Genomic DNA, 23299 nt, shown 5'->3' with positions numbered 1-23299 from the left:
TTCTCCTCGTGTCTGCGTGGGTTCCCCCCAGGAGCTCCGGTTTCCTCCCACAGTCCAAAAACATGCAGTCTGGTTAATTGGAGACACTGAATTACCCTATAGGTGAATGGGTGTGTGTATGTGTGTCTGCCCTGCGATGGACTGGCGCCCCGTCCAGGGTGTTACTGTGTGCCTTGCGCCCATTGAAAAGCTGGGATAGGCTCCAGCACCCCCTCCGCGACTCTAATTGGACCCTCTATTATCCTTTATTCATTTGTTAGAAGTATTTTATTTGAATAATATGAACTTTTGGAAAGCAGACAGTTTAATCATTTAAATCAGGTCATTTGTGATGGTGGTAAGATGAGTGAGTGTTGAAATATTTATTTTCCTGTAATAATTCAAATGAATTGGCACAGAAGTACAGAGGAATAAGTTCACTGTGTCCTTGTTTACACAAAACTAGATCTGAAAACAGTTTGTGAGCAGAATTGAAAAACAATTAATGGTTTTTCACACAGTACTGCAACATAATATTGAACAGAGCTCAATAACTATCCCTTCTCTAATTAAAATAATTAAAATAATCTATACAATGACCACATGGTTTGTTTCTGATTGGCTGGCAGGTGTATTAATCACTTATAATAAGATCACTCTGAAGTAAATGGAGGTCAAGATGGAGTGTAATCATTACAGCAAGAATACTGATTGGTAATATTAGATTCATATGTAAGTCTTATCCTGTCAATAAACAATTTAATCTGACTTCAGTTTAATGTGAAGAGCACAAATTTGTTAGGACCAAGAAAGCAGTAGAACAGCAGCAATGACATTTTAAAGGGCAAATCTAAAATGACTGTGTAATTGTTTTCTAGTATGTTGTTCATACACCACCACCCCCCAAGCTTTTACTCTTTAAAGATTTTCTTGAAGAAGTGGAATAAGCAAATTAATTTGGTGTTTTTATTAAGTAAAATGCAGAACAGTTGATTTTCTCAGAAATTATTGTCTTAATTATTAAACAGAAAAGTAATGTAAATGTTTTGATGTAGCGCATACAATAGTCAGACATCAAGTTGTTTTCCTCGTCGCCACTTCAGTTGACACAAAGCTACTTCAGGTGTTCTGCATGGCTGCTCGTTTGACTTACTGTGGTTGCCCATAAAGCTTAAACTAATTAAACTTTGACCCAGTTTGTCCCTGACTTTTCAAAGCGCAGCCAATTAGACAATCCATTTAGTTGATTTTAGAAGCTTATGCCTCTGACTTTTTTTTTAGAGATGTTTCCAGCTGCCTCAGCCTTTAAAATATTTAGTGGCAGAGATTGTTCAACACTCCTTATATCTTAAATGAATCATTTGTTATCTGCTGTTTGTCTATAGATTAAACTGTTAAACATCATACTTTCGTGATCAAAGTGAACATTATTTTTAACATGGCCTTCAAAATGAGTCATGGTTAAATGGAAAATATTTTTATGAAATGCACAAAAAGTTAAGATATGAATCTCTTTTTAGGGGCTTACATCTGAATTGATCTACTTACCGAAAGTCTTATTGTTTGTCAGTCTGTGGTTTGTCAGTCTAATTCCCAGTGCAATCACCTCAAAATGCCACTTTCTGTCTTTACCACAAGTTGTGAGTAAAAAGCAATATTTATAAGCAGGTTTCTATAAGTGTTATGTTCTTTACCTAACATTGTCTGTTATTTTTGAATTTACACAGGGTGACTGCATTGAACTGATATTTTCTCATTAAGCATGACTGTTTAGCAGCAAATCCCAGTGATTGGCTGATGTGGGTCCAGTAATCATGTTTTGTTTCTAGAAAAAAGAACTTGTACTTTTTAAAACAACCATTTCCTGCTTGTTGCTCAACAGCACAGGCTGATTTTTGCACTACATGTACTAGTGAGCTGTAACAGTGAGATGCAGTAAAGCATTGCTCATACTGAAACAGTGTGCCAACCTAACATTGCTTCACCCCAGAATGTCAGTGCTAATATGTCAAACATGTCAGTAACCAGAGCAAAGATGTTTAAATCTGGATTTGAAAGTTTGGTGAACGTGCTTAAGCCATTTATAGCCAGGAAAAATAATACAGTAATTATGACCAGGAGTAATGCACTATATGGTGATATATATATATATATTTCCAATGTATGTCAGTTGTTTTACACCACCCTTTGAACTCTATTTTTCTATACTATGTCATTAAAAGTAGAGCTAAATCTCTATATCAGGGGTCATCAAACTACGGCCCGCTACGATGCTTTAATTTGACCGGCCCCTTTAACCACAGCAGCAATACATGTTGTCTTGCCGCTGTTCATCTTCGAACTCACAGTATTATAACGGGGAAAAAAATAACAGAGGAAACAAAAAATGGCCACATGGAGTCTCAGTAGATTATACGGCAGCGATCCAACGTTTGGCGCTCCAAGCATGAGGGGAGTGATTGGCGCATCAATAGAGAGATGAGTGACCGCAGCCACTGAACTGTGTTGCGAAGCAGTTAAGTGGGATTTCGTTTTGAAAATCCTCGTGTCCTGTGTTAATTTCATTAAAGCTAATGCTCTTAACTACAGGCAGTTTCAGGAATTCTTGTCTGAGCTGAAGATGTGCTTTACTGAGATCCGCTGGCTGAGTCGGGGCGAGTTTTAAAATGTTTTAACGACCTGCTCCCGGAGATCAACGCATTTATGCATCCAAAATCAAAACTCAAACACATTGTTTAATTTTTATGCTTCTCTTTCCATTGTGAGCTCCCCGATCTCAATAAAACATGCACTCAAAGTAACTACCGTTTTCGGGAGCATCTGCATCTGTGAGCAGACTTTTTCGAAGTTGAAACACCTTAAATCTCCAACCGGATGCAGTCAGACTGCTAAATTGCTCCACCCCTCATGTACTGTCTATTCACCAGTTACCTTAAACACCTGTGACCTGGTGCTGCCTTTTTCTGCTGATATAGTTCGAATCATGCACTTTAGATTCACATAAAGCTGCTGTAGTTCCTGTGCAATACTTGAATGTAAATGTAAATATTTAAAATTCCTATCTTAGTTATTTCTTCTAGTCTTTTTAAGTCCTAAGTTTTATTTTTACTTAACTTGGCTTTCTTGCTATTTATATTTTATATATTATTATGTTTACACACACCGAGACCTGAGTAAGTGCATTTCGTTCTAATCATGTACATGGTTTTGAATGACAATAAAGCTGAGTTTGAGTCTGAGTCAGATCCAGACTCACTGATCAACATTTATTAGCTTTTATGACTGGCAGTAACAAATATGGAACCTGATGCTTACTCTCGTCAGGCAAAAGTAGGCTCGCAGTTCACACTGATTTACAGGAAACACTGTATGAGGAAGGATAATGGAAATTATTAAAATAAATAACATTTCTGCCTTATCATTATGAACTACAATTATACAAAGCACAGACAATACATCCAGTATACATAGTAAATAACTTTTTTGGGTGTGTTTACTATTTCACCTGCGGTCCGGCCCCCTGAAACACTGAAGAACAGTAATCTGGCCCTTTGGTTAAAAAGTTTGAGGACCCCTGCTCTATATCATCAGGTGGTATAAATCATATATTGGATTAATTTGCACATTGGGTTTAGTCAGCCAGGTACAAGGAAATTTAAACAAAAACAATCATTGTGGCCATCATTGATTTTACTAATAGTTGACTTGCAATTCTAGAATAATTTCTGGAACTGTTTGTGCTTAATCTCTTTATCAAGGTACAATAGTTTTTAGTAACTACACAGGAAAAAAGGTTGAAGACTGGAATATACACATGAATTGTTCAAAGAGGAAGTTATTCAGCTACCTTCGAGGTCTTATAAAACCCTGCTCTGTACCACACAACCTCCGAGTCACTAGTCCTGCTCAACTTGAATTTGAGGAAGACAAGCATCAAGGCTCTTCTCCGTACTTGCATCCAAGTGGTGGAATGAACTTCCATTGTCTGTCTGAACATCTGAGTCTCTCGCTGATTAAAAACCCACCTCTTTGTTAAGCACTTAAGCTGACATGTACTTACAGTACTTACTAATGCTCTTATTAATTTCTTGAGCAAAAAAAAAAACATTTTGGTTCTAACAGGGTTTCAACAGATTGGTATTCTAGGACTGTTGTCTACTTAAACTAGAGTAAGGTAATGTAAATGTAAATGTAAATTCAGGTCTGTACATAGTTGACATGTTTTGGATTAACAAAACGTAGTGGATACATTATCACTGATAAGTGAAAGGACAGGCATGGCCACTGATTGGTCTATTTTTAGTTTGCTTTACAGTCCTCCCTGCCAAAAATAAAATAAAATAAGGATTAATAACTCACATTTTCTGAAGAGCTCAGTTTAGCTTTAAATGTAGTCTTTATCAGTTGTATGATGCAGCAAATAAACAAAGAAAATGAATGATTTAGTATTTTGGAGGAGCAGAATATTCTTTTAATACTACCATATCACAATTACCTACTATTAGTCTGCATACTCTAAAAATAATTAAACCATTGGGTACTCAATAACAATGCTCTATTTGCTTCAGCTGTGATGCATTATTTAAACACCACACAGAGAATGTGGTGTTCAAGGTGTGTTGCAACCAAAGTGCAATGAAAACTAAGGAGCTCTCACTAAAGCTGAAAGATCAGTTCATTGCAGCAAAATAAATCATGGGTATAAATGATTTCCAAGACCTTTGGACATTTTTAGAGATACCATTGGAAGTATTTTTAAGAAGTTTCAAACGTATGACAACCTGCCGGGTGTAGGAGGAAGCCAAACATTTTATCCGGAGGCCTTACCAATCTCATCAGGACATTGAAGAAAAAAGGCCTCTGTTACTAAAAATGACTTACAGCATAATCTGATAAAAGCTGGGACAAATGTGTCAGTAGCAACTGTAAGATCACTTAACAACCAAGAACTTTATGGACAGAGTTCACGATGCAAGCCACTCTTGACCAAGAAGCACAGGAAGCGTCAAATGGAATACACCAGAATGAACTTGGATAGGCTTGCAGAAATTTGGGACATGGTTGTGTGGAGTGACAAACTAAAACTAGAACTGTTTGGCCATATGGATCAGTGGTTTGGTATTCTTCCAGTGGCTTACGACTGGAAGAATATTATACCCAATGTCAAACATGGAGGTGGGTCAGTGATGTAGGGTATTTTTTATGCTGCAAGAATCCTGACCATGTGACTGGCATCATGGATTCACAGAAATACCCTTGGTGGTAATCTGACTTTCCAGCAAGACAGTGATTCCAAGAGCAATTTCAAGTCATCCAAAGTCTGGTTAAGGAATCAGTCCTGGAATATCCTGAAGTGGTCTTCAGTCTCCAGATTTAAATGTTGGTGGGATTTAAAGGAAGCAGCTGCAGCAATTAAACCTCAATGAGCTGGAAGCTTTTGCATGAGAGGAATTGATGATGATTCCACAAGAGAGGTGTCAGAAGCTTGTTAGCACGTACTGTATTTGACTTTCAGAGGTTATTAGAGGTTATCAATGCAAAGAGATGTTTCACCAAGTACCAAGGCAGGGGCTTAAACAATAGTACATGTTAGTACACATAGTACACATTTGATGAGAAAAGTGCATAATGAGCAATGTTTATTATGTAAATTATTGTATTTCAGCGATAGATTTCATATATTTATTGTTCATTTGGATTAAATACAAAACATAAATTATTTAAGAATTTTAGCTGGTTATGTTAGATCAGCAGAGATTTTAAAGTTCAAGGAAGCTTCAGAATTTGTTATCTCGTGCAGCCAGGGAAGCACAAAGCTGAAGTGGTCCAGCAGTTTTTTTCTGAGCCACAAAAGACTCTCAGAGGAAAAGATCTGGATTTGTCTGCTGGAAAAAAAACTTGATTTATTGTTGTCACACAGCTGGGTTAGACTGCACTAGGACTGTCGACCTTGGAGGAATTTGGTGAGCTGGCAAGAATGAGAAATATTTAAGTCTGACAAGCAAAGAAAATCAGAACCATTGCTTAAAAAGATATTTCTTTTAAAAGGCACAAATCAAAAAGGAAATTTCAGACTTAAAAGAGGGTTTAATCAGTTAGTAAACAGAATATAAAGAAAACTGTAACAGTGGCTGGTATTTAGCTGTATAGTAGCATTTTCCAGCTAAATAAATAATACACAAAGCCAGTCGACAAAGAAAGGCTACTACTTCTACAAATGAATCATGACGATACTACAAGAAAAGCTCACAGTGTTAATAATAGCTAATGTGGCTAACAATTTACCAGAGACAATGTTGTCTAAATCTTGTTAATCTTTAATCTGTCTAAACTAACAAGCGTTTCTTTACTCTCCAGCCTAGTTGAATTAAAACAGGTCATAGGTTGAAATCATTTGTTATTTCATGGAATCCTGCAGCCTTGGAATCTACTTATTAGTGAAAACTGAGGACAATCAGCCTGAGGAACAGCGAAGTAATGGTACACATATGGGAAGTGAACTATTGTGATGACGAGGGACGTGATTAATGTGAGTAATAATAGAGCTCAAATCGTTGTCTCCGTCCCTTGCTTCTCTGATAAAACATTCTTCAACACTGCAATATATAAAGAGCTCTAAGCTCTTTTTACTTCACTAAATAAAACAGGCAGACTACTTTAGCATTCCTCATTACAATATTAGAATCAGCCACGGAAGCATGAAGAGGAATGGACAGCAGTAATGCGTGTGACCAGAAAGGGGAACAAAATTCTGAGAGGCAGGTATACTTCTGTTATGGCTTAGCTAAAAGAGAAAAAAAGACACAAACTTACGAAAACAAGTTTTATGAGCACTATAATCAGGATCTGTTTTGGTATTTATCCATCTTCCTTTAGAGATCCTTCCAAACAAAGATGGAAATTACTATCTATTGAAGTAAATGTCTGTGGCAGATAGAAACCATTTAGAGCTGCCCTTATTAAAGGAAAATTGTAATAATGACAGAAGTGAAAAGCTTTCTCCACACGTGTAATCATACTGTATTGCTCTTATCTATTGAGTGTGACAACAGATTTGAGTCCTCATGAAAGAACTAGACCCATCACAAATTGTTAGCAATGTTCTTTAATCAGTCAGTGCAGACACCATTATCACAAGCAAAAGAAAAAGACTGATATGTAGGGTCTATTTGGGACAGGCAGCTTCGAATATTCATTATGTAACTGGATTGGAGCTCTGTCCAGGATATTCCTGCCTTGTGCCCATTTTTTTTTTCCTGGATGGAGAGGATCAGCCTCAGCCTTGGCCAGGATAAAGTTCATTTTTAACAGCTTAATTCGATCTAAAGCAAAGCTAGCAATAATTCAGACTGTTGAGACTCACTCTTGCACACCCTCAGTGTGCATGTGCCAGTTAGGTAAGCTTATCGGTAACCGCTGACTAGTTTCTATTTCTAATACATAAAAACCTTTTGAAACTTCAGTTAAACTACTTGCCATCTTTCTCTTGATGCATTTCACATTAACTTAACACTGAATACAGCACTCAATAAAGGAACAGTAGAAGTAGAAGAGTAAAGGAATTCTAATATCCACCCGGACGTTATGCCTATAACTACTAACTATGTCTCAGAAACATCCAAAAGCTGCTGTGTTGAACATTTAAAAATGAAAACAAGAGTTTTTGCTTTTGAGCCTCCACAACTTGAACTGTGAGAATTAAAAAGTTCCCTTGGGTTTTGTCTTCATATTGGCCTATTTAACACTGTGCACCATGATCTAATGCTGATGATCCTCTAGATGGAAGAATAAAAGCATTCCTTTTGGTATTCTATCAAGACCTCATTTAGTGATGAAATGTTAATGTTAATAATCCATCCGCAGACAGATGTGAGTGTGTCTGTGGGGCATACTTTACAGTTCATCGAGGCACACACCACAAAGTAGGTTGAGATAAACAGCCAATTTAAGGATAACAATCTGTGCAAAAGACTTGTTTACTGTCTAAGAGAAAAGGGTAAAACACAGTGTTAGGTTTAAACTGGAAATCCTAGTGAGAAAAAAATGATTTAAAAATATATAATATAAAATAAATAAATATTTAAAAATATTAAAAAACTTCTTCAGTTCTTAACTTTGTACATCAACTTTTGCTTACTACATTTATGAGTAAAAGCTAAATGGTTCCACGTAACTCTAAAATGGGCACAAATTTGTTTTTTAGTATCAACTAGGTTTATAGTAGCCAACTAGGGCTGGTTAGTTATGACCCGACAATCTACCACTTGGTAGCTTTATCAAAGTAGTTTCATTCCTTATCACAACTATATGAGCTTAAAGAGTTGTTATTATTAAAAGCTGACATTTGTTCTAAGTATGATTAATGTACTAAAATAAAATGTTTAATTTGAGAGGCTGGTATACTTCTGTCTTACTCTACAAAAAAGACAAAGACGAGTTTAATGAGCACCATAAAGCCTTCATCAGGATCTGTTTGGTATTTATTCATCTTCTTTCAGAGATCCTTCCAAACAATCCAAAGATTGTCCAAACAAAAGGACAAATTGCTGCATAGTGAAGTAAATGTCTGTGGCAGATAGGAACCATTTAGATCTGCCCTTATTAAAGGAAAATTGTAATAATGACAGAAGTGAAAAGCTTTCTCCCCACTCGTGTAATTTTAGATAATTTTTCATACTGTATTGCTCTTATCTATTGAGTGTGACAGATTTGAGTCATCACAAATTGTTAGCAATGTTCTTTAATCAATCAGTGCAGCCACTGTTATCACAAGCAAAAGAAAAAGACTGATATGTAGGGTCTATTTGGGACAGGCAGCTTCGAATATTTGTTATGTGACTGGATTGGAGCTCTGTCCAGGATATTCCTGCTTTGTGTACAGTTTTTCCAGACTAGCTGCAACCCTAAAAATACATTTATAGTTAAATTTGGTGTCATTACAAATATTTATACTAAATGTAGATACATGATCAGTTTAAAAGCAAAAATTAGACGCTTAGTTAGAATAATCAGAGCCTGGAATCTTCACGGCTGGTTTATATGTATAAGCTTTATAACAAGTAAGGGTGAATTGTTGGTGGGAACACTGTTAAGTTTTGTAGGCTGCATTTTGGCTTTTTCTCTCAATTTTAAATTTGAGTAGTTTGTGTGCATTCTGATATTAGTGCTGTGCATCGAGAACAGTGTATTCTTCACTTTTCATTACTGCTTAAGGAATGTAAGGTTATTTATTTATTTTTATATACATTATTAAATTCAGTAATATGAGTACTTTTACACTTTACTTAAAGTCAGCTCTTTTTTTGATAAATAATTGTGCTTTTTATTCGCATAAAGACTTTGTGTACTTTTACAACTTTTACACTAAATCCATTAAGAAAAGAAGATAGTACAGTTTGCATTGTGGTGGTTTTTATGTCATTTGTGTAATAAATTGTGCAAGAATGATCATTTTTTCTTTCATATTGTTCCTCGAAAATAAGGTGTAATAGCTGAGGATCTGCCTGATGTATTCTTTCCATGAAATATTCTAATTATACTCTACGGTCTTGGCTTGAGAAATGGAGACAACATTAAAAGCATTTGACATCACTCATGTGTATCAGAGCTGGGCAGTTGAGCTTTGAGCGTTTGTTCCATTGAATCATCCTGTAGCCATGCCATCTGGCAGTGCAACAGGAAGTGCTTTATTTTCATCCCACAATGCCCTTCTTCACTGTCTGAGGAAATACTGCCAGCATAAGACACTTTTGCAGAAAAGAGGGATTCCTGAAATTCCTGGTCCAGAAGATGATGGCATTGCCACTGTGTGGATTATATTGCACAGACTGTTCATTAGTCAGAATTGGCGGGAAGATGTATGAGGTGTAGTGGATAGGGCTTTTGAGCCCTGCTTTCCAACTGGTGATCATTCATCCAACTCATAATCCATGTGGGCTTGCAATATTTTTACATCTTAATATTTCACGTCAAAAACATTTCCCTGCGTTAGTTGCTGGCTGCTTGGTATTTAAGTAGCATAAAATATTTATATGTTTTATATCAGTATGTTCATTCAGTTGATTCAAGCCCTAGAAGCTACTAATGTGCTGCCATGTTAAAAAAAAATCCAAGCCGCTCAGGTGGCGCAGCGGTAAAAAGACGCGCTGCAACCAGAGCTGAATTCTGAGTACGTAGTATCGAATCCAGCTTTGCTTTACCGCTTCGAAGCTGAGTGGCTGTATGATTAGAGGCGCCTGCACAAGAGATGAGGGAGAGTGCCCTTAGGGTGTGTCTCTCCGCATGCAACGCTAGGTGGCGCCAAACTCATCAATGTGTGGGTGGCAAAGATGCATCCGGCTGCTGCTCGTGTTTCGGAGGGGATATGGTCCTTGTTTCCATCACATCTTTCCAACAAAGTGTTCTTTATTAGCTTATAATTGTTATGTGGAGAAAGGAGCAGGACCCAGAATGCAGAGAACAAACGTGAAGTTTTATTTGAATAAGAATAATAACAAAAAGTAGGGATAAGGTAAAACAGAAAACCAATCAGGCGAATCCCGATTGAAGCCGCTGGCGCCGCAGGCTACTGAAACGAAAGAGAGCAAAAAACAAAAGACAAAACTGAAACTGAGTGGAGCCGCAAACCCCGTTCGCCGGTGAGCAAGGCGGTTGCGCTCGCCACTGTGCTATTCCAGCACTAGAGAAATACGTGGTCCTCGCGCTATTCAAGCGCGGTATTGACAGTGCGGCGGACTAACGAGTCCGGAAAAAGCGAAACCGGAACTCGCAACTGAGCGGTTCGGGTAATGGATCGGCAAATGCCACCAGAAGCGGGTCGCTTTCTCTTGGAGGAGCCGATCTGTGGGAAACAAGAAAAGAGAAAAGACACGTTAGTCACTGGGTGATTCGAACCAGCGATGCCGGGATAAGAAACACTGGCTTAACCCACTCGGCTATGCCGGTCGTGTGCAACCCAGGTGAATCAGGGGTTTAAGAACGCCGTACTATAGGGCGGCGCTGCTAAGCTAGCCACCTGCTAACAGTGCGGAAGTGGCCAGCGATAACGCCCAACACAACTACAGCGCGAGGGCTGCGCGAAGTCGCACCAAACTTTCCCTACATGTCAAGAAAAAACAAAAAGGTCCCTTGCTACCTCAGCCGTTCAGCTTACAAGCTCGACCGTCCTGATGACACCCGGGGTACCCTGCTTTCCCTATAAAAAGGTGCAAGCTTGCGCAATGCACGGTAAACCAAACAAAAGGTGCGACAACCCGTGTCTGCGCGATGTCTGCTTAAATAGGCGAGGCGCAGCTGCAGGTTGTCAGCCCTAATTAACAGGTCTCCTATATAAGGCCTTTGTTTGAGGCGTTCTGTAATTCCTGCGACAGCGGGAACCGGAGGTAGGTTCACCAGCCACCACAGGAACCCTAATAATAATTACTCTTCCTTTTATGTATTCAGCCCCAAAACCTTCACGTAAATGATGGACACAACCTGGGATGAGTGCAAATTTACTGAGAATTTATTTTTCTTAGACACACATTCTGTCTGAAACTCTATCATAGTGTTTACTGGCCTAATAATCCAAAAGTTGCTAGTTCAAGTCCCACCATTGCCACTGATGGGTCCCCGAACAAGGCATCTAAATCTAAATTGCTTGCATTTTTTTTTATATAAATATATTTAGTATGGGACAGTGGTAGCCTAGTGGGTAGAGCTTTGGACTATCAACCGGAAGATTGGTGGTTCAAATCCAGGCTCTGCTAAGCATCCACTGTTGGGTCCTTGAGCAAGACCCTTAACCCTGTCTGCTCCAGGGGCGCCATAAGGTGGCTGACCCTGCGCTCTGATCCCAGCTTCCGAACAAGCTGGGATATGCGAAGAAAGAATTTCATTGTACTGTACATCTGTATATGTATATATGACAAATAAAGTATATCTTCTTCTTAATGCCACAAATGCAAACGTTTATTACTCAGCTGAGCTATGCTGGCAACCATTGTAGCACTCTTTATGGGTAAGCCTTAGTATATTTCTAAAGTTGGTTTGTGAGTTGTGGGGTAAAGCCAAAGGTCTTGCTGTGAATCCTGAATATAAATCTCTATATTAAAACACTCCAGTGTTGCTTTGGCAGTGTGCTCTGGACCAATCTGCTTCAACTTCCTTTTCAGACTAAGCTTTAAGGAAATAATTTTCCTATTAATCCTAACAAATTGCCAGAAAGCATTCGTATAACATTAAAATGTGATAGCATACCATGGTACCATGGTTTAGAATTTGGTCAAATCTAATAGGAAACACGGAAGACAGAAATATTCTGGACAGGGCGCATATCCATTGCAAGGCTTTGGCCACCCCCTTCTTTCATTTGCCAGGGGAGGGTTCTCACAGAGCGCAGTATTGTGTGCCGAGAGCCATGCACTGCCATCCACGACCTGCAACCAACTATAAAGACGTCTCGATCAGAGATTAAAAACTCTGCTTCTGTCAACGTCCCTCCCCCTACAGACACTCAGCCAGTCATGTGTCTGTGTAGGCACCTGGATAGTCGAAAGCAAAGCTGGGATTTGAACTCAGGAGCCAAAGATCCCAGCAGTGGTGGACTGCACTACCTGAGGCCCCTGTGTTTTTATTTAATAAAGCCTAAAGGCTTTTGATATTAACAGTGGTGTGGTGGATCCTTTAATAGGCAGCTATAAGCTTGTGTAAGCGTAATAGTTAAGCCTTAACTATGTATTGTTGATTAGTAGTAAAAATAATTACATTTGATTGGTTTCACTTCTGTCTGAAACTGAAGATCATTTTAGGTTGTTTAGATGAGTAGGTCTTCATGTTGATGTAAACGTTGCCAGCATCTGTGCTCTGGCATTCCCAGGCACCAGGATTTCCTCGGCATTTTCTTTTAATGCGTACCTGCGTGTTGTATGAGAAGCACGAAATACAACATATTTTCAAGATATTGGAACCAGATTTCCACTAATTCCACATATCCTAAAGCGTTTGTGGTGAAGCTTTTCAGCAAGGGTTTTGCTGTCATCAGAACACCTGGATTCTTTTAGACAACGCTTAGCATTAAGACCTCGTAGCTTTTCCATTAGTCTAGCCACATCTGTTTTTGTTTTGAGAAACCAAGCACCTCAAAAATGCTACGCTTTTCGTGCATGTATGTGTCAGAGGGACTGGGTATATCCGGCTAGTTATGTTTTTTTGTGAGATATTTAGTAGCTTGAGGGCAAAATAAACTGCCATGTTTTCATCAAAGTTGCTGTCAGGACACAAAATCGTCTGTCATCCTCAAGATTCCACAGACCTCACTCTCGCTTTTGGGTAACGTGGAAATCAATTTGCTTTGCTTTCTGTAAGAGGCAGAAAAAGCTAAGCATGATTCAGTGTAAGCCACAAGGTCGCCTTAAAGCCTCAGGGAGCTAAACCTGATAGTCTAAGCTTATCTACAAAGCATAAACAAAATGCCAGAAGGGTGGGTTTACTTTTCCTGTCCTCGATTACACAAAGTGGTGGTCTCTGTGGTTTTGCTTAGATGTAGTTGTCACATTGTTGACAGAATAGATGACATGAAAAAAATTGAGCCAAATGTCTGACAGAGGTCATTGACAGCCAGTTTACTTCATGTTGTATTTTATTATTATAATTTTTTTTTAACATGAACTGTCCTCGTGTCCTCCTGAGGCATGACTTGTATTTATCTCAGTATTATGGTTACGTCTTAATCTTAAGCTAACATACATGATCAGGGCTCTAGACTAACTGCTTGCACTAGTTGCACTGGTGCGCCTAACTTTTTTTCTTAGGTGCACCAGCACAAAAGTTAGGTGCACCCAAATTTTCGACCGCATCGCATTCAACACCTCAGTTTTACAGGTTCACTTTTTTTTTTTTTTTTTTTTTTTTATCGCTGTCCTTATTGACTTGTAAATGATTACCTAACAATCTGGTCAACATAAAGTTCTTTATTTGAAGCACAATTCTACAAAAAAAGGTAACTTACTGAAAAAGTGTTGGTGCTTAAAGTGCTTCACTGAGCTGAAATTTAAGATAAAATGAAATAAAAAAAAAAATCTAAATTAAAAGTGCAAGTGTTTTGAGGGCTTCAGACTGCACATCTCATTTAATGATAAGAATATTACATATGGTTAATGCAGTAACGAGGCGCATATTATTGACATAGGCTACATGACATGACATTATTACATTTTGAGTCAGTTTGCTGCTGATATTTTTAAAGTGCCTTAAAAAAAGATGAACTGTGTGATATGACGTGGTAAAAGTGACCCGGACAGAACGAACAACGCTTAACGTAAAGTAAATCCAGCTAAACACAGATACATGTGGAGCTGTTAGACTGGATTTGATGGTTATTTCACAATTCACACAGATGTTTGTTTGTATCGTGGAACTTTAATGATGTTTTATCTATCGAGTGGAGCGCTGAGCAAATCGGTTATTTACATAGAGAGTCGCGGTGAAAGCGAAGCGCAAAATTCTTCTCACGTCAATGAACTAAAGAAAACAACAACTGAGACAAACACGTCACGTCTTCTAATCACCGATATTTGTTTGATGTTTTTACATAAAAACCAACATCTGTAACAGCAGCACAAATGCTCACATATTTTACACGCTCCGCCATGATATTATTGCTCTCAACTTCCGCTGTGTAACGCCCACCGTTGATCACGCTGGTCCCGCCCTTCACTATCTCTGATTGGTTTAGACATATAGATATGATTAGATATGGGCCTAATGTGTGTCTGTTGTTGCACCGGAGACTTTTAGAGTCACAGAGACTTTTTTTTACCCCCTCGAACGGTTGGTGCGACCTCAGATTTTTTTCAGTCGCACCATTGAGAAATTAGGTCGCATGTGCGACCAAATTGGTCGCACTCTAGAGCCCTGATGATGTACATGCTAATTGTGTTAAAGTTTTTGTCTATAATTTTATACACTTTCACAGTTTATGCACGTTCAGATGAGTAACCATAATAGTGTCTAAGCACAGTGTTATCGACCACCACAGGTCTTTGTAATACAAGATTTTGCCATCCGTATCCTGGGATGTTAATTAATTGCAGTTAATAATAATAATAATAATAATGCATTTCATTTATAGGCGCCTTTCAAAGCACTCAAGGGCACCTTAAATCAGACAATACAATTAACACTGAACAATCAAGTGAATTAATGGTAGGCTCGTTTGAATAAGTGAGTCTTTAGGTGGGATTTGAAGGTGGAGAGGGAATCAATAGCTAGAATTTCAAGCAGGAGAGAGTTCCAAAGATACGGGCCTGAGTGACTAAAAGCTCTGGCCCCCATAGTGGACAGACGTATGGAGGGAATAGAAAGCTGAAAAGCAGAAGAAGATCTGAGCATATGGGAGGGCATGTAGATTTGGATAAGATCAGTGAAATATGGTGGTGCTAGGCCACGGAGAACCTTAAATGTAAATAACAATATCTTAAAATGTATGCGGTACTGGACAGGAAGCCACTGAAGCTGCTTGAGAACCAGAGTGATGTGTGATGTAAGGTGTTCTAGTGATTTTACTTTATCCAAAGCGACTTACACTATGAGCTGAACACGATGAGCAATTGAGGGTTAAGGGCCTTGCTCAGGGACCCAACAGTGGCAACTTGGTGGTGGCGGGGCTTGAACCGGCAACCTTCTGTTTACTAGTCCAGCACCTTAACCACTGAGCTATCACTAGTGATAGTTGTAGCAGCAGAGTTCTGGACCAATTGTAGTTTTTGGAGGGTTTTTTAAAGTACACCAAAGAGAAGAGAATTGCAGTAATCAATACCGGATGTGACCAGGGCGTGAACGAGAATAGCAGCACTTCTTAGGGAGAGGAATGGGCGGAGACGATTGATGTTACGTAGATGAAAGTAAGCAGACCGTGTGATATTGTTGATATGTGCTTTTAAAAAAAACACTTTGGTTCTAACAGGTTTTAGCAGACTTGTGTTCTTGGACTGTTGTCTACTTAAAATAGAGTAATGAAATGTTTACTATGGAAACACTTCTGGATAAGAGCATCTGCCAAATGACGAAAATGTAAATGTAAATGTAAAGGAAAGATTGTTATCTAGAGTAACACCCAGACTTTTAACTTGAGGGGAAGGAGAGACAACAGAATTATACATTTTTAAAGTGAACGCATCAGTTTTTGTGAGATTGCCCTTTGTACCCACAAGTAGAATTTCAGTTTTATCCGTATTTTATTTTAGGAAGTTGTTTGAAAACCAAGCTTTGGTTTCAGACAAGCAGTCAGACAGAGAGGAAGGAGAAAGTGAAGCAGTAGTTTTGGTAGATAGGTATAGTTGTGTGTCATCCGCATAACAATGAAATTTCATATTTTACTTTCAAAAAATTTGGCCAATGGGTAGTAGGTAAATTATAAATAGAAGCGCCCCCAAAACAGAGCCCTGGGGAACGCCAGATACAACAGTACATTGGAAATTCTTTAGACGGACGAACTGACTACGGCCAGTAATGTAAGAAGAAAACCATTTTAGTACTGTGTCTTTGAGGCCAGTGGATGTTAATCAATCTAAGAGGATTGTATGCAAAATAGTGTCAAAGGCTGCTTTCAGATCCAGAAGAATTAGTTTTACTAGTCAGCAACCAACAATAGATCATTTGTCATTTTAACAAGGGCCGTCTCAGTGCTGTGGAGAGGGCGAAACCCAGATTGGAATACCTCATATAAATTGTTATTCAAAAGATGTTTGTGGACCTGGGCGACAACAACCTTTTCCAGAATTTTTGATATATAAGGTAAGTTAGAGATTGGCCGGAAATTGTTCATTTAATTTGGATCAGAATCAGGTTTCTTAAGTGTAGGGGTAATAACTGCCGTCTTGAGAGAAGACGGTACTGAGCCAGACAGGAGGGAAGATTGAATAATGGCAGCAATAGGAGAACATAGAGAAGAAGAGCATAGTTTAACAAGGTGTGTAGGAAGAGGATCTAACTGACAGGTAGATGTTTTAGATTTTTGGGTAAGACAGGTTATTTCAGCAACAGAAGGAAGTTCAAATTTACATAGGAAGGAAGAGTGGAGTAACTGAGATGGTGCACAATTTAAACTAATAGTATTCATAGACGAAGAAGACAGTTCTTGGTGAATATTTTGGATCTTAGACTGGAAAAAGGACATGAACTTGTTACACAGTTTGTTTGAGTACATATGCATTGGATAAATATCTGGAGGCTTTATGTTATTGGCTGTAGAAAAGAGGGCACGAGTGTCACCCTCAAAAGACCTAAATAGAGATGCGTAGTAAGTAGTCTTGGCAGCAGAGATAGCCTCCATGTACTTGAGAAGTAGATTACTGTACATGTCCCTGTGAGTTATAAGTCCACTTTTCTTAGCAAGACGTTCCAAACGACGGGTTTTAGCCAGGGAGCAGAATGAGTGAAAGAGTTAAAATGAGTTAGAATGAGTTAAAAGTTCTAGTTTTTAAAGGAGCAAGACTCTCCAGCAGGGTGTGCAGTCTAGTATTGTATTGGCAGACCAAATCTTGTGTAGTTCTTGTGTAGTTTTCCCTAATTTATTTAACTTTTCACCTCTATCAATGCATATACACATCAGAGCTAAAATAATTCAGTAAAAACAGCCTTCTAAAAGAAATAAATGGGAAACGTCTGGCATTTATTGCCATTTTAGAAATTCCTTGCAACCTTTGTGACTTGAAAAATGGCAGCAAGCAAACAAAAACTTTCAATGATTTTAAACAAAGTGCTGTACATACTAAGTGGCATTATTCTTAAATAAATTCATGTACTTTGTCTTTAAAAGAAAGAAAACCAACAAAGAGGGGAACAATATTTTTTAAATAGCTTCTGGTGAAACCTAAAAGCACACCTTATATTGATTAGCAGGGCTAAAAAGAAGATCTTAATCTATAGATAATTTTTTCAGCCTCAAAAATTACACTGTTCAATGTAAAGCCTGAAATGTTTTTTTGCACCATGAAGTTTTATTATTGCTTTGTTTGGTCTCAAAGGTCTTGCAAAACCCCAAATTGCTACCACCTGTAAATCTCCAACTGTGAAATTTTGTTGAAAGAATTGTATTTACTTTTTACACCATTATTAGTGACTTAATTATCCACAGATTTACCCATTTTATGATTTTTTAAGCAATCTTATCCAAGGGTGCCCTTAAATCTGGAGCTGACTGTAGGGCTAGCGATTCAGCATTTATTTCACAATAAAAACTTTAAAAGCTTAATCTGCATGTATCCAGACCCCCCATTGTTGCTGTCCAACATGTACATGTTGCAGTTTGCTAGCTCAGCTTGTAACATTTACAAGAGTTCTCTCACATGCTTGGAGGTTTCCAGCAGCTAACAAAACTTTAGACCACTACTCGTGCATTTACCCCCTCAGTGCCATGTTTAACACAGTGCCACGTCAACTGCTTTGCACAGCAGCTTTCAGCTTCATCTCTCAGCCTTAATTGTTGATTAAGAGGTAAAAAACCCAGTAGCCAAAATAGTGGCTTGTTAAACTGGGGTTTTATTAGCACCTAGTTAACCAGCTTTCTTTTTTATAAAGGTGGATAAAACATTAGGGAACAAAATGCAATTCAGTCATGCTGTTCCAGTACCAGTTTAAGCAATGCAACAGTTTATCTTTGTATCCTTTTTACATTCTGGATGATACACAGTGCAGTAAGTGATTGTTTGGCTCTGGGCTGAATTTGTCCACACTTTTTGGTCATATCGTAGTAGTAAATCGAAAGTATGGCAGGAAAACTGACACATTCAATTTTGGATGACAGCTAAATTTACACAACTAAAGATTGGATAAGGGTTTGATGAATTAGGATCACTCATGCATTTTTATACAATCTATAAGAAAGAAAAGAAATGACAAGGCATAAGGAAAAAGTAAGAATCAATAATAGTATAGTCTTCTGAGACAATGTTTAAAGGACAGATCAATTAAAAATGAAACTTTTTGGCTATTTTATGTTTGAAGAAATTCAGACACATGCATTTTCTTTTAAAAACCTTATAGCAACAGTCAAGCACAGTAATGGTGTTAAAAATGTGTGCTTCATCAGGACCTTGCTTTATCAGACCTGTCCCAATTAAAATAGAAATAATATTACTGAAGCACAGATGGGTCATGAAGTAAGAACACACAGGACTGCATTCAGGGTGTTAAAAAAATTATGCAGCGAGCTAGAACTCATTGAAATTGAAAGATTAGATGATCTGGTTTATATTGTGCTTAAGTACAAGCACCGATGTTACAAAAAGCTGTGAACAAAACTTCTGCTCTCTGGGTGGGAGGGATAGGATAAGTCATGCAACACTAGTCAGTCCTGGCTTTCTGTAAGCTCTGATGAACAGACAATGATAATTTGCACTTTTTAAGCTGCATTGGTTTGCTGATAAAGAATTCATGGCTTGCTTTACACTTCACAAAGCAAGTACATGCTAGCCTTAGCCTGTTAGATTTGCTTGGTGCCTCTTATAATATTGTGCAGCCTTGCGGAACACAATTAGCTCTTGTGTGGTAGTGTATCAGCTTGATAAAACTTAATTCACTGCCAAGTACTTGAGTCATACCAGCTGCTATTCAGTAGGTGGTTTGAAAAACCAAAGCTGATTGGACAATTATCTGTACCATAGCTGTTCTATCTTTATTCCTCTGTTGCACCAGCAGAGGGAATCAAGTTTTTAAACTAGTACTGACCTGGTTGCTGAGGCAGGAACACACACACAGAGCACACACACACAGGCTTTAAATCGAGTGTGAGGGGAAGCCCTGTGCTGTTTTGAAGTGGAACCTCAAAAAACGATGTTTACCCTGTTGGGAACTGGGCAAAGCAAGAATGCGTGTGTAATGATAAGATGCACGAACGGAGGAATGTGTCTCACAATCCCCACACTGTAGGCTAAAAACCCAAAGCACGATCCACCCAAATGTTTACCTTAGTGCTACAGTTAGAGGACAGTACTCTGTACGTTGGTGAACTATGAGAGCACTAGGATGGAATTTTTTCTTCTGCCATTTTTGGATACCATCCACAGGAATGACCTAAAACTAATAGAAACTGCTCTTTCAGTATCCAGGCATGAATTTATGCAGACTCCACACATTCTACTTTACATGATGGAATTGATAGTGAAGGACATTGTTTTTTGTATTGATGGTGCTTAAAGCTGTCTGCGAATGTAGCTGGGAGCTGATTAGGCTTGCCCATGGGAACTTGCAATGCCTAAATTGGGAAGTAAAACATGCAGGGGGACAAAAGGCTTTTAAAAATGTTCTTTTTATACTGACAGTTCTTTTATTAAGTTTGACTCAAAGCAGTGAGCCATGACCCATCACTGCTTGCAAAGACCGATACCATCACCTGTTACCAATTTACCTGCTCACGGTGGAATGTTTTTAAACAGTGTAACTTGAATATTCTATCATTTTTTTCACTCATATCTTGCATATAACAACTAGATATAACAATGATAAACCGGTTACCCGAATGTGTTTACATTCAAAGATTTTTTCCAATCCGATTGATTTCATTTTGAATATAGATTAAGACTGAGGTGTTTATATGAACACGCTACTAAACAATCTGATGGAAATCTCAGTTGACATGCATGCTACTAGTAATCCGATCCAAAACGAAGCATGTGTGGAGTACCACTTAGTCCACACGTTACCATGACAACGAGCATCATGCCAGTCCAGTCAGAGTAAGAGGAGCAGTATGTTACCCAAAATTTTAATGGGTTGTATTTTAATTGCTGTAAAATGATTGCAGATTCAGGAAAAAGTACTTTACATTTACTTACACCGATCAGACATAACATTATGACCACCTCCTTGTTTCTACACTCACTGTCCAATTTATCAGCTCCACTTACCATATAGAAGCACTTTGTAGTTCTACAATTACTGACTGTTGTCCATCTGTTACTCTGCATGCTTTGTTAGCCCCCTTTTATGTTGTTCTTCAATGGTCAGGACCCCCACAGGACCACCACAGAGCAGGTATTATTTGGGTGGTGGATCATTCTCAGTGCAGCGCTGCAGCGCTGCTGGAGTTTTTAAACACCTCACTGTCACTGCTGGACTGAGAATAGTCCACCAACCAAAAACACCCAGCCAACAGCGCCCCATGGGCAGCGTCCTGTGACCTCTGATGAAGGTCTAGAAGATGACCGACTCAAACAGCAGCAATAGATGAGCGATCGTCTCTGACTTTACATCTACAAGGTGGACCAACTAGGTAGGAGTGTCTAATAGAGTGGACAGTGAGTGGACACGGTATTTAAAAACTCCAGCAGCGCTGCTGTGTCTGATCCACTCATACCAGCACAACACACACTAACACACCACCACCATGTAATTGTCACTGCAGTGCTGAGACTGATCCACCACCTAAATAATACCTGCTCTGTGGTGGTCCTATGGGGGTCCTGACCATTAAAGAACAGAGTAAAAGCCGGTTAAAAAGTATGCAGAGAAACAGATGGACTACAGTCAGTAATTGTAGAACTACAAAGTGCTTCTATATGGTAAGTGGAGCTGATAAAATGGACAGTGTGTGTAGAAACAAGGAGGTGGTTTTAATGTTATGGCTGATCTGTGTACTAAAAACAAGGTGCACGAGGAAGATGTCACGTCCTGCAGCTTTCTGAGGCACAGCTGGATGCCAGTCATACTGCCGATGACATGAAACCTCTGAACAGAAGTGTGCAGTAAAGACTCGTGGGAGTCATTGAATTTTGTAAACTTTCACTATGACATAGTGTGCAAAATGTGCTTACACTTTCTGATCAGATACAGGTGTTTGCTTGGCTGATATTCTTTTATTTAACAGATTATTTAAAGGATTAGCCACCTCCTTCAATTGGATAGAAGTTAGTAGTCAGAATTTTGTCAATCTGACCAGTCTATTCTGATTGAGCTGTACACATTGACATTTACTCTTTCTACTGAGCTATTAGTCCGATTATGAATGGATTATCAGGCTGCATGTAAACACGGTTGTTGTTTGATTAATGTCATTTTGTGTCAATGTTGTATTAATTATTCATAACAGTTGATGCTTGATACCTATCGCAGCTACAGTCTGTACAGAGTGAGTAACACAGATTTGAAACACAACTCAGGCCACTCCTAGTTCACATATGGCAGCTATGTCTATGACTTTATACATTTATATAAATTAAATGAAAAATGTGGTGCATTAAAATCACAAACTGTGAAGCTGTTTTTGTCAGTGGTGAATGAGAAAAATGATGTGTTTATTTTGCACCATGTTCCAGTATAAGGGTAACAGTCTGCTTATCATTTTATGATAGTGACACTAATGATGTGAGAATAAACCTTAAGATACAGACTTCATCATCAAGTAATTATGATTAGCATGTTTAGTTTAGTTTAGTTTATTTATAAAGCACTCTTAAAACAACTTACGTTGACCAGAGTGCTGTACATTTATTCAAATATACACATAAAATTTCACAAAAAATAAAAACAAAAAATAAAAGGATGAGGTACATGACAAAAAAAAAGAAAAGATGAATAAGACAGATGCAATGCTGACTAAAATGATGTAGGACAACGGCATTTCGTACCCACAGTGCTCAAACAACCTCTCACTATTCAAATACAAGTTTATATAAATATGTTTTTAAACGCACTTTAAAAACAGAAATCGAAGGTGCTTGGTGAATGGTGGGAGGTAGAGTGTTTCATAGTCTCGGAGCATAAACTGCGATTGTTTAGTTTGTGCTTGTGATGAACTGCTATTGTCTCTATCAAATTTACATTTATGATGCTTTAATAAAGCAATAAGCCACAAGAGACTGTGCGTTACTGCGATTTTATCATGGGGAAGGATGTTTTTAAAACGTCTTTCCACTTGATAAAATCATAGCAGTCTCGAGTGGCTTATTGCTTTTATAAAACGGCGGTCAACATAAAATATAATAAAATACAACAATGTTCAATTTATAAATGTTTTTATTTACAAAAACACTTACAAAAAGCATTCTTCCGCGAAATCAGGTAGTCCGTTAACAGTTTTGCTAGGCAACATGAGGGCGAACATAACATTCACAATAAACATTCCTCCACAAACACTATCACACTATTTCTTGCACGAAACACCCCCTTAATGATTAGGATTACTGTTTATATTAATCTGGACATTTCCATGTATAGTACATGACTTAAAATAGTGTTCAACCAAGTTTGTACTTTTTCTTTTCAGTGGCGTATTAATATGGAATGATGTGAGGTGGTCACAGGTGTGCGTATATCGGGGATTTTACAACGGCTTCGAACGCGG

At 38.3% G+C, this 23299-nt stretch overlaps 1 protein-coding gene across 1 annotated transcript in view; it reads left to right on the top strand.

The window, feature by feature from the left end:
* The window catches only part of adamts3 (ADAM metallopeptidase with thrombospondin type 1 motif, 3), a 179228-nt gene that overhangs the window by 38318 nt on the left and 117611 nt on the right, over positions 1-23299 (top strand). The window lies entirely within an intron of this gene.

This window comes from Trichomycterus rosablanca, chromosome 21 (genome assembly GCF_030014385.1).
Source record: "Trichomycterus rosablanca isolate fTriRos1 chromosome 21, fTriRos1.hap1, whole genome shotgun sequence".
Taxonomy (NCBI): domain Eukaryota; kingdom Metazoa; phylum Chordata; class Actinopteri; order Siluriformes; family Trichomycteridae; genus Trichomycterus; species Trichomycterus rosablanca.
Note: the sequence above shows the minus strand (reverse complement) of the source record. Positions and strands in the feature narration are given on the sequence as shown.